This window comes from Apium graveolens, chromosome 7 (genome assembly GCF_009905375.1).
Source record: "Apium graveolens cultivar Ventura chromosome 7, ASM990537v1, whole genome shotgun sequence".
Taxonomy (NCBI): domain Eukaryota; kingdom Viridiplantae; phylum Streptophyta; class Magnoliopsida; order Apiales; family Apiaceae; genus Apium; species Apium graveolens.
Window position 1 is genome coordinate 201,126,319 of NC_133653.1, and position 11,774 is coordinate 201,138,092.

The following is an 11,774-nucleotide window of genomic DNA, read 5'->3' on the forward strand; positions in this document are numbered from 1 at the left end:
CAGTGTTGGTATAGAAAATATTCAAAAGCATACAAGTTTCGAGCATAATTGTATTTTCCATAGTAACTTGTCCTTTATCCTGAGCTACATGTCATATTTTTATACTTCAGCAATATTATCTACCTTCAGCACGTGAGCTGGCTTGTTTAGTTGGAGTGCGTCAAGCTCCAGTTATATAAATTTTTTCCGAAATAATCTCAGGATCAACCACGATTAGGAGTTTTGATCAAGAAAACAGATTTCGGGAAACAAATATGAATCTAATCGATGGAAGGTCCCGGTCAAAGTTTCACAGTTTTAGTGTAAGGGAGTTGTTGAACTTTCACTTGGATATATTGTCTTCTCTAACATTTTTATTCTCGTTAGTTTTCCTGATATCTATTCCTCATGGAACAATAGATCCAAGTATGTGGTTTGATTCTTGGTACTTCTCTATAGCACATAATTTTTATTTTGCATCTGATTTTGCTCCTCCACATCCTCAGTTTTTTTGCCAACGTCGGTGACATATCGGTTTGCAGGCATAGTAGGCTTAGCAGTTACTTATAGCCTCAACCTAAATCAATTACAAACTTGGGTAATATGGAGCCTCTGTAATCTCGAGAATAAAATTATATCAGTTGAAAGGATGTTCCAATCCACTTCCATCCCAAGTGAGCCTCCTCTTATCTTGGAAATCAAATAGGCCAGTTGATCACTGGCCATTGGATGGTAAAGTTGATGTCTACAACCCACTACGCCATAGATGGAGCAATAGAAAGAAAATGTTACAACAGACCTAAAAAAAATGTTACCACAGCCAATAAAAGCCCCAAGGTAACATAAAAATTAAGTTACTTTTTTTCGAGTTACCTTTTGCCCCTAAGGTAACATTTTTTTGCCCTGTTGCAACCTTGAATTTTGTGTTACAATAAGCTTCAAATGTAACATCAAAGTACGTCTATAGTATCACACTATACATGCTACCTTTGCACTTAAAATTTGAAAAAAAGGGCCCCACATGTAAGGCCAATATGGGCCCCACATGTGGGTCACCAAATCATTATAACAATTTTTCCCTATTGTAACAGCTTTTAAATGATTTGTATTATATTATACTAATTTGTTTGTAATATTAAAGTACCTAATCTAACATATTTCTCAAAAAATAAAATTTGACATGATTTGTTTGTAAATTGAACATGCCATAAACCTCTTTTTCATACAAGTCAATAAAATAAACAATTCAAACCACCAAACTTCAAATTGGTACAAACCCCCGCCAAATACTGTTTCAGTTTTAACACAATCACCATCAACTCCACATAATCCAAAAAACAGGTACATAGTCTATAATCTACGAAGATATCAACTAAAATTTGATGATCAGTTTGATAATAATTTAGCAAGGCACGAGCTATTCTGATCTGTTCCTGCTCATCATTATTTTCTGATTCAGAGGATAAAGTAGCATCATGTTTACCCACTACAGGAAATAAATCAGTGAATATAAATTCTAAGTAAAAGAGTGCACTGAAATTAATTAGAAACTAGATATATGAGACTGAAAGAAAAATCCAGGATACAACTAAAGCAATCAACTGCCATTTGCACAATAAACACGTGGTACTCACAAACCAAAGATTTAAAATAATATGCATATTCGGAATTATGTAGAAAGTGAGTGACATGTATCATAGTTTTCATGACCATAACCTGAAGCTTCGACACTTGACCACCAAACAAATTATCTTCAAGTGAAACTGTAAGGTTACGAGTTTCCTTGTACGAATCAGTTGGCATCTTGATGTAAAATAGACCTACAATCAATGTTATGAGATGATTACAAGTCTTAAAGGGGGTGAAGAAACAGAGAAAACAATTTCCTACCATCAAAGCATTGCAGAATTTGTATCTTTAGAGTTACTAGCATCAGGACAAAGTTGTGGATCCAATAACTTGTTCATTCGCAGTATACAGGGGACGTGCCAAGTTGGAAGGCTTCAAAGTGAAGGCAGAAATTAATACTGACCAAGACAATGGAAGACCTGGCAAAAAACAAATTAGAGTCTGATTTAATAGCTTTCAGAACCCAGCCTACACTGACTAGTACATATACAAGTCATCTATAAAATAGGTATTAGAAAATTAAGGCAAGAGGGGTAAAAATAGAGTAAGCTGGATTACTGTTAGCATCCAAGTGGTGTTTTTAACTTCGCAAGGATTGGATTGCACGTATCGATGGTTGAATGTACATCCTGAGTGCATATCCACTTTGTGGTCATCTCGTAGATGTGAAACCAGAAAGGGAATAGTGCAAATTACAGCACATTCTGATCCAGCATATGGGCAACTGTATGGTTTAAAATTGCATCCTTCTTCGTGTTTAAGTTTGCTGTCATATGGAAATATCTCCGGTCATCCTAGTGTGTAATACTTACAAGGAAGTTGAAGCAATTCTGCTACATTCTCCTGAGCCAGGCACCTGATATATCCCAGTTCTTGTCTACAAGTAGGACATCGATTATGAACCTGCACTTTACAGGTTAAACAGAAACAAAGTGTGACCGTTGTGACACAGCAAGGATGCATTATGTGGCGAAAGGTAAATCTCTAGTACTGCCAACATTTGAGAGGAAGATAAATCATAAACACTTATAAGTGAAACAACAGTAAATTGAGTGGCTAAAGTGGTAGAAGAAATTAGAGCAACTTGCCTCTTCCATGCATGTGGATCTTAATCATACATGCACTCGTATACTCACTGAGCAGTCCAATTCTCAGTCCACAACATAGGCTTGTTGGGACCAATACACAAAGGCAGCATTCCGCATAGCCCAGCTTTAGAAATCTAATAAATAGGTAATAGGTAAAACAGAATGCACAACACCGCAACCAAAGAAAATGCAACTTTTCACATTAGAAAACAAACCTGAAATCCCAATTGCAATTAAATAAAGCTTGGTCTAAACAACAAGTTAGCATTATCCACTTCTATATCAATACAAAACAATCCAAATTCAACAAAAACAATCTTTCGATATAAAAATAAAAACTTTAGAAGTTAAAATACTGATAAAATTAATGAATAACCTGACAGAAGTAGTAGAATTATCAGAAAGTTGAGGCTGTGGTGCTGATAAACTGTAAAACCAACGACCCATTTTACCATAATCACTAAACAACTCAGCCCTTTTCTAGAAACCCCTCTGAATTCTACAAGAAATTATAAAATCACAAGCAAAATCAGCAAAACAATAGACACAATATACATACAAATACAGGAAATATGAATGTATATGTGTAGAAAAAGAGGGGTAAAGAATAATAGAAGTACATGAGTGGGGAAGTAGCAGAGAGATTTAGAAAGTGAGAGAGAATTGAAGTGTGGCTCATCCTTCTTCGATTCTTAAGCAAACCCCAAGATTTTGGTTTTTAGAGTTTACAATTCTCACTTATTTATACAATTGCCTTCCAGTGCCTTCCATTGCATGTTTCTATCTGAAAGTTGAAAGTTCCAGGAATTAGCACTTATTTATACAAGGCACTTGGACAATCATATAAACACTCGGACACTTTAGGCCAAAAAGATGTAAAAAAAATAAAATATTGCCCCGAGTCTGATACTTCTTACACATGCCCGTGTTTAAACACTACTCTAACAAAGAACATTTCATATTTTGCTACTTCATATCACTGAACTTAAAGCTTTCTTCAGAACTTATAATAATAGCAAGCATCACAAAGTCATATGTAAGTAATTACAGATTAACTTTGTGAAAGTAATTCAAAGCACATTGTTAATTTGCAACACAATACAATCAGAAAGTACATTAGCTCTGTAGAAAAACACCATTTGCCACATTATTACTGTAGCATAAATGCATAATCTAGAAATCTGTAACAGACACATGTTCAGTACCTGACAATATTTCCTGCTGTATTTCCTTTAGTAAAGAAATTTCTCTAATAACAGTGCTTGGCACTCTTTCATCTTCCTGCTCTAGTCGAATTTTCTTTAAAGCAATGGTTTCATTTGTGACGCGGTCACGAGCCTAATAAACTACTCCATATGTTCCTTCACCAATCTTCTCAACTTTTTCATACTGCAATGTTTAAAAATTCCGGTAAATATAGGAAGAGAATATTAACAAGTACAATATGATGGATTCTATTTAAACTTTGCAAATGACAGACTGACAAGTTCTGAGTACCTTCACTTGGCTAGCCGATTCTGCTTCCTCGGCCTCTAAGAAAGTTCTTAAAATCGCAAGATCTGCAAAGACTTTTCCCAGGTCTTCAGCAATCTGATAGGTCGAAAGAAGAGAGGAAAATAGCAATACAGGCCTAATGTGAGTAAAATAAATGCATTCTTACCAAAGTGAATGCTTGTTCTGTGCTCACTCCCTATGCTTGGTACTGAGAAAAGCGATTCAATAGATCCCTCTCTCTCAGGCATAGAATATCCACCTGGGAATGATCAATTGTGATCAAGAAATGTAACTTAAAATTCAAAACTTCAATTTGAAACTTAAAATTCTAAAAACAAACTAATATATCAATATGCATAAAAACAGTGTAGCATACACACAAAATCAGAGAGAGGAGGAGAGGTAGGATATACATATACACACAAAATGAGAGAGAGAGAGAGAGATTAACCACAAAAGGATATGACCCAAAATTCGCAGTAAATAAAAAATCCCCAATTCCAATTTAAAACCCAAATTTTGTTTGAAATTCGAATCTGTGAGATTTTATCGATATAAACCCCTAGCTCGAATAATCAATCTGTGAGGTAATCAATCTGTGAGGATGATTAGATTCGATTCAATTGAAAGCATATTGAGGGAGAGACTGTGTGAGAGGAGAGAGTGATCAAGAGAGAGGGAGATTCTGGAAGCCGAGAAAGGGAAATTTTGACTTTGTCTGCGAAATTGTTGCTTCTCCAAATATTTTAAGCCGAGCCCAACATTTCTAATCTCACTTTATTTCTCTTTTTTTATAAATTTTTAAATTTAAATACTGTTCAAATTTTCGGTTAATAAAAACTGTGAGTTATTATATAGTACAGTTTATAAAATTAAACAAAAAAATATAATTTATTAATCTTAGCTAATATTAATATTATTAATTAATTATATTACCAAAATAAATTAATTTTGAAGTCATATAATTATATAAATTTTATTGTTTGTAAAATATTATTTTTTTATCCGTTAACACCCTATTGTAACATAGTATGCTACGGTATGTAACACTTTGAAACTATAGTAACATAATATAAATGATATGATAACATTAAAAATACTATGTTGCAGTAGGCTAAGGTGAGCATAGCTAAGGTAACATAATTTTGTAACACGCATGATTAAACCATTGCGATAGGCCATCTATGGCGTAGTGTTTAACAATTTCCAGATAATTTTAGATGATCATATAACCTATAATGATTAGGTGAAATATTGCAGCTATCTTTATTCTGAAAAAACGTACTTAAAACAGTAATGGAAGATAATTGTTAGAAATCATGCCTATCAACAAGAATATTGACCAAGGTTGGATTCTCATGCTTCTTGTATGGGAACTTAAATAAAATAAAAAAATTTCCTTCTCAAATCTAAATAAGCAAGGATTATATTCATGAAAAATTTGACTAAATACCTCAACTTGTGGTTTTAGTGATTGAACATAATTAATGATTTCATCCAACATAACTGCTTTACCAGTGAACTGAAAATATCAACAGCAATCTTGAGTGAACTCCAAAAGAAGCACTTTACATGTATAAGGAGCTATAGTTAACGGTTACCCAATTATTTTTTGAATAAACTAACATTGCTCCAACCTGGTACAAGATCCTAAAGAAATTTCATTCTTTCACTGATCTTCACAAATATTCACAACACCAATAGAGACCCGTATACAAATATTCACAAATCCACTAGGATTTGTATTGAAAACATCTAAAAAGTATTTTGTGCCACAGAAACTAGCATATAAATGTTGTGCAACTATTACATAAATAAACAAGAAACAGGGAAAGATAGTCAAATACGAGATCAAAAGCTGAGGTTTGCACTTGAAACCAACGCAATGTATTACTGAGATTGGATTGTTGAACCTATCAAAAAACATTGTGAAAAATAAATCAGAAAATCAAACACAAAAGAATCACATAAAATATCAAACAATACTAATATATAACTTACAGCCCGAGAGAGCAGCTTGTTTAGCAGTGCAACACTCCGAAAGAACACCATTTCCGAAAGAACACACATCAACACACAAATACAGATCTGATTTGTTCACATTAAAACTTAACAGGGAAAAATGAAAAGAAAAAAACAAGGTATTGAATTTCATAAAACTGATTGGAAGGCCTTAAAAAAATTAGGGTTCTAAATCAACTATTTAAACTAATTAAAATTAACTGATTAAAAAATTAGGGTTTCAGATTAAACCCCCTAATTCAAAAATTGAATTTTAAAGAATACCCTATTCAAGATTTGGACTCCTTAAGCTTTAAACTCCGATTTAAGCTTTAAATTAACTTCGATTCTGACCTTTTTAATACTTTTTCAACCTCCGAAGAAAAGAGAGCACAGTTGGGGAGAACTGGGTTGGGGAAGGAGGTATTAGATCGATAGAGAGGAGAGAGTCGGGCACAAAGAGCAAAGAGAGTCAGTTCTCTAGTAGATAGAAATGAGTGTAGAGAGTTCTTCGGTCAAGAGAGTAGAGAGAGAAGAGAGAGAGAGAAGAATCGAGAATGATTAGTGTTTTTAGTTTTCTTTTATGTTTTTAGATAAGGGAGGGGGATATTTGGATACTTAAAATCGGGGGATTTTTAAGAGGGAACAAAATATTTGGTTAATGGGGAAATGGAGGGCGCTAAATCCTTTTTTTAAAATAGACTTATAACATTGGTTGGGCTAAAAAATTAATGTCTATATTAACAAAAGACATCGGTTGATTAAAAATGATGTCTAAAAACCCTTTTACATCGGCTCCAGGAGCAACCAATGTCTAAGATGCGATGTCTATTCTACTTTTTCTAGTAGTGACTTGTCAATTTGTAATGGTATTTGGTTGTATTATCCGATTTAATTTAACTTGTCCATTTGAGGAAGTATTTTTTGATTGCTAGTCTATTGGTCGGATGATTTATGATTTGTAAATTTCATGGTTGGATGGTTTTGGATTGGTTTTCTGGGGCATTGATATGTACAAGTAATTTTTTTTATTGCCATTACTCAACAGACAACGCTTACTCTCACAATCTGTAAAATAGTCTTCGAAATAAGGTGTTCAGACAATGGTTCTATATACTCATTGTTTGAACCATATTTACCAAACAGTACTAATAACCATTGTCTAAATGAGCTTTCCATTTAATACCGTTTAACAATGGTATGCAAAAATTATTGTTTGATGACTAACCAGACAACTATTATAATAAACACTTGTTTGAATTACACAACATAAAGGCCAAAACTGTTGTCTCAGACTACAAAAACTTAGTTTATTAACAACAGTGTTGTGGTTAAAGACATTTTACAATAGTGCATTTTCAAACGGTTGTCTGACTTGGTAATTAAACATCAAAAAGACAACACTTTCAAAAAACAGCTATAATTACTGTTATAGAACCCATCCGACAACGGTTTTTCATGTCAAAGAAATCCACCATTGTCTGTCAATTTCAGACACCGGTGTTTTTTTCCATCGTTGTTTAAGAGGTGTTGTCTGATAGCAAAATCCTAGTAGTGTCAGTAACCTTATCTTGATACCTAAAAGTCATATGTCCCTTAAAAGTCATTCATGATTGCTTGATAACCCTATTCTTACTCCTAAAACATGATACCCTGTTATACTTTGAACTTATGCTCACTTTCTTTATATTTCAATACCTATATCTTATCTGTCTATCCTACCAGAATTTCCCGTTTTATGAAGTAATAACACCTATGAGAATGGATTCGAGAGCTACAACATATGGTGAGTACACGAGATATTAAGAAGGGTGATAAGAAACCTAAAGAGAAGATTCATGTGTTCCGTAGAATAACTGCTACCAGGTTATATGGAGCTACTAGTAAGTATTCCACCTATGGTTATCTTATGGTGTGGGATAGATGGATTTCAAAGAAGTTTGAGAAAATTGGAAATCAAAAGTTTTCTTGGAAATAGATGATGATGTTATGACCAAGCACGATACTTATAGAAGTAATGTGATGTGATATTAGTCGACCTTGTTTTATAAAATAGATTTGATGGTTATTAGATAGACTTGTTATACTCAATAATTGTAAGAGATAATGATAAGAGTGTTACTAGTATGGAAGACTGGAAGTGAAGTTATGAATAAGATAATATGCAACGGTAAGTAGAGTTTTTGTCGACCAATAAAGATAAAATGAACCCAATAAAGGGTAGAAGGTATATGGAAAGGAATGAGCTCATATCTGAATATTTCCTAATTTGATACTTGGTAGTGGATGAGAAGGACTGCAACCAACTCATATAGTAATGACGACCAGGCGTGTGATTTCCAAAATTTTAAACAGTTTTCAAAAGATATTTTCTTAACAAAATTTTTCTAAAAGTCCTTTAAACAAAACAAGTTTTGAAAACTTGGTTGTCAAACTACTAATTGAGTTTCTTTTTTGCTATAAGATTCAGATTATCCAGAAGAATACTTGTTCTAGAAGGTAGTATGCTTCATTTAGCAATCCAAGTGGACCCGCTATTATCGAGTAGATTTAATTGTTCGTAACAAGAGTACAAATATTGCTTGATAAGTTTAACGACGGAACCAATGTACGCAGAAACTATTCATCCAATTTCTGAGACTATTAAAGTTCAAAGAATACGTCAATTTACAAGAAGCCGATATGTTGAGAGAATCTTCAGACTTTTTAAAAGGAAGAATGTAATTAACAAAGGAGTCGATATGTTGAATGATCGGTAGCATAGGAAAATTTTGAAGTTATGATTGTAAATCTCGTAAGAGTGCAAATAGTGTCGAATTATAAAAATATTGAGCATGGAAGCGTGATGCTAAAGATACAAGACCTAATGAATGGAAATTTATTCTAATGATCAATTAAAGAAGGTATTTCAGTGAACTTTCTAAAGTTAATATATGACTCGGAATGGGATCTATTGATCGGACAAGCGTTGAAGTTGTAAATAGATGAAATGTGGATGGCAACCAATGATATCATTCTTTTCTATACTAATATATATTCTTATGAATTTTGAATAAAGTATGAACTTCTTTTATGATCAGCTCTATGAGGTGATAAGGAAATTGTTGTATTTCTTTCAAAATCATTTTTCCCTCAAATTTTATTTTCTGAATGAGACAAGTAGTGTTATGATGTGACACTTTGTTGAAATGACGAGGAGTTTGGTGGGACGCCACCTAATCATGTGTTGTATGCCATATATTATGAAAGACTGGCCATTTTGAGTACAAATATGGTTGTCTAACTCATATCCAAATCATCATTTATTCCTTCCAATTGTTTTCTTGTACTCTTATTCCTTATAAAAAGGGTTTCCGGTCAGAATCATATACACAAATTCCTTCATGTGTGGATAATTGCAAGCCAATAAAGGGTGGACATTTACGTGAAAAGAAGAACCATTATGCCGATAATGTGTTTGTTATGAGGACATCAAATCAGAAGCGGAAATCTTTATACATGATACATTGCAAGTTTGAGATTTTAGCGTGAATTGGAGTAATTAACGAACCGTATGAGGTAAATTAACTAGAAGAATAAGAAAGTGAAGCTGCGTATATCGGATAAGGCAAAGAATTGATTGGACAACGGAAGTGAATGAAGAAATTCTTAATAATAACAAGATAATCGATTAATACATTATGAAAATGAAACATACCTCAATCATGTGAGAGATATTTTTCATGAAGATTCAAGATCGAAGAAGTTCTAGTTACGAATAAATGTCAAGGGTATTCTTCAAGGAATGGTTGGGTTTTCCCACTAAAGTAAATGAGTTATGGAAAATTTGATACTCATAACCGAACCAGTGAAGGAAGTTCAGTATAAAAAGGCATAAGTGGAGATGACGGTATGGTGGTTTAACTGTAATAATTTTTAAGAAATGATGCTTTAACACCAAATAAATTCTTTTATAAGATCATGATAGTTGAGACCATGTGTTGGTTATCAAAAGTTGAACAAGTTAACAAATAAGAATAAGTGTATGTTTTCAAGGATGGATAAATTGTTAATTAGAAAGCTTGAATCGAAACACGAACTAGAAGGATTCTAGAATAATTTATAATTGTACTCAGTAGTGATATTTTGTTAAAATCAGAAGATAAGAGAAAAGGTATGGTATAATAAGAATTGTTCGCTATAATCTTAAGTTGAACTAAAGATATGAGTTATACGGGTTAGTATTATGTATGGTGGTGAAATGGTGAGTTTAGAAGGCGGAAGTTGATTGGTCTACTTCTGGGTTGATTGTTGGTTGTGTAATTGATTGTTGGTGTCAGTTTGAGTCCAGACAGTTGAAACAGTCAGTAAAGGTTTTCCATAGTTTAACATTGAATCGGCACTTACATTCATCATAAAATCCATATATTCTATTGATAAAGGCGCATTCATGGTTTTCCCTAAGAAGAAAAAAGTTATTCGAATACTTAATTTTATAAGCAAGCAAGAGCCATATCGTTTCTAAATTTTGTTTTCCACGTCCACATAATCCCCTAAAAATAGATAATTTGATTGAGGAGGAAAGCCACCATATTCAAAGAGTCGTAACAAATCACTATACTGCCCATGGATGTCACCTGAAATGCAAACGAGTGTACATTATATATTTTCAGCAAGCACAAATCTTAGTATTAAGTGAACCATAGCAGTCTTATGTAGCAGAAAATTTAAAAAAATATAAACAAAAAAGCCAGACATTGAAGTGTAAAGTGTAAATAGCTTCACCTTTTATCCAAATCAAAGGTACAAGCCTTAAACTGCATACATTACATATAACATTTTTACAGTTATTGGTACAATTCAATTTGATGTTATAGAGCTAAATCAAGAGATGAAATCTATAACAAGCACCAAGCACCAAATCAAAACATTTAAAACCTAATCATATCCGTAACAAAATAATAGATCAACATTTATAACGAGCAAAATAAGATAAACAACACTAAATCAAATCACAAATCACAACTAAAGCAAAAAAAATGAGGATTGAAGTTAAAAAATACCATGTAATCAGTAGAGATGAAAGGATCGTTAACTTTACACAATTTACAAAAATAAAAAAAAAACAAAAATACAAATGAACAACCAAAAACACCCAAATTACCTAAAGCTCTAAATCTTTTTCTCAGATTAGGTCTTGTATATAACAAGAAGAAAAGTATTAGCAACAAGTTTAGACACTAAATTAATAAAAAAAATAAGGGTTTCGAATTAGAAAAAATCCCAATTTACAAAATTAGGGTTTTGAATTCAAAAATCTTCAACTTTTAAAACTGGTCTTCATGCAGAGAAGACCAGTTCGATTCAAGTAGATACAACACTTACCGAAATAGAGAGGTTAACTGAAAGAGGTTTAACGGAGAGATTGGGAGCGGAGAGAGGTTCAGAGAGAGAGAGAGAGAGGTTCCAGAGACAGGTTCGAGACAGAGAGGTTCGAGAGAGAGAGAGGTTCGAGAGATTGTGATGGTGAGATGATGGCCGGAGTTCAGAGAGATTGTGAGGGGAGAGAGGTTTGATCGAGAGAGAGAGGTTCGAGAGAGAGAG

General features: G+C 33.2%; 2 long non-coding RNA genes across 4 annotated transcripts; both read right to left on the reverse strand.

Moving 5' to 3' along the window:
* Positions 1-1,190: 1,190 nt before the first annotated feature.
* LOC141675262 (uncharacterized) lies at positions 1,191-2,525 on the reverse strand. Of its 2 annotated transcripts, XR_012555964.1 has the most exons (4): positions 2,167-2,525; positions 1,870-2,027; positions 1,696-1,799; positions 1,191-1,465 (listed from the first exon to the last, which is right to left on the reverse strand). It is a non-coding gene; the product is annotated as an uncharacterized LOC141675262 (long non-coding RNA). The 2 variants fall into 2 exon arrangements; XR_012555963.1 differs by having other exon boundaries at positions 1,696-2,027.
* A 552-nt stretch (positions 2,526-3,077) lies between these two features.
* On the reverse strand, positions 3,078-4,870 carry LOC141670518 (uncharacterized). 2 transcript variants are annotated; one of them, XR_012554586.1, is made up of 6 exons: positions 4,642-4,870; positions 4,357-4,449; positions 4,194-4,255; positions 3,902-4,085; positions 3,317-3,480; positions 3,078-3,195 (listed from the first exon to the last, which is right to left on the reverse strand). It is a non-coding gene; the product is annotated as an uncharacterized LOC141670518 (long non-coding RNA). The 2 variants fall into 2 exon arrangements; XR_012554587.1 differs by having other exon boundaries at positions 4,194-4,264.
* Between the last annotated feature and the right edge of the window lie 6,904 nt (positions 4,871-11,774).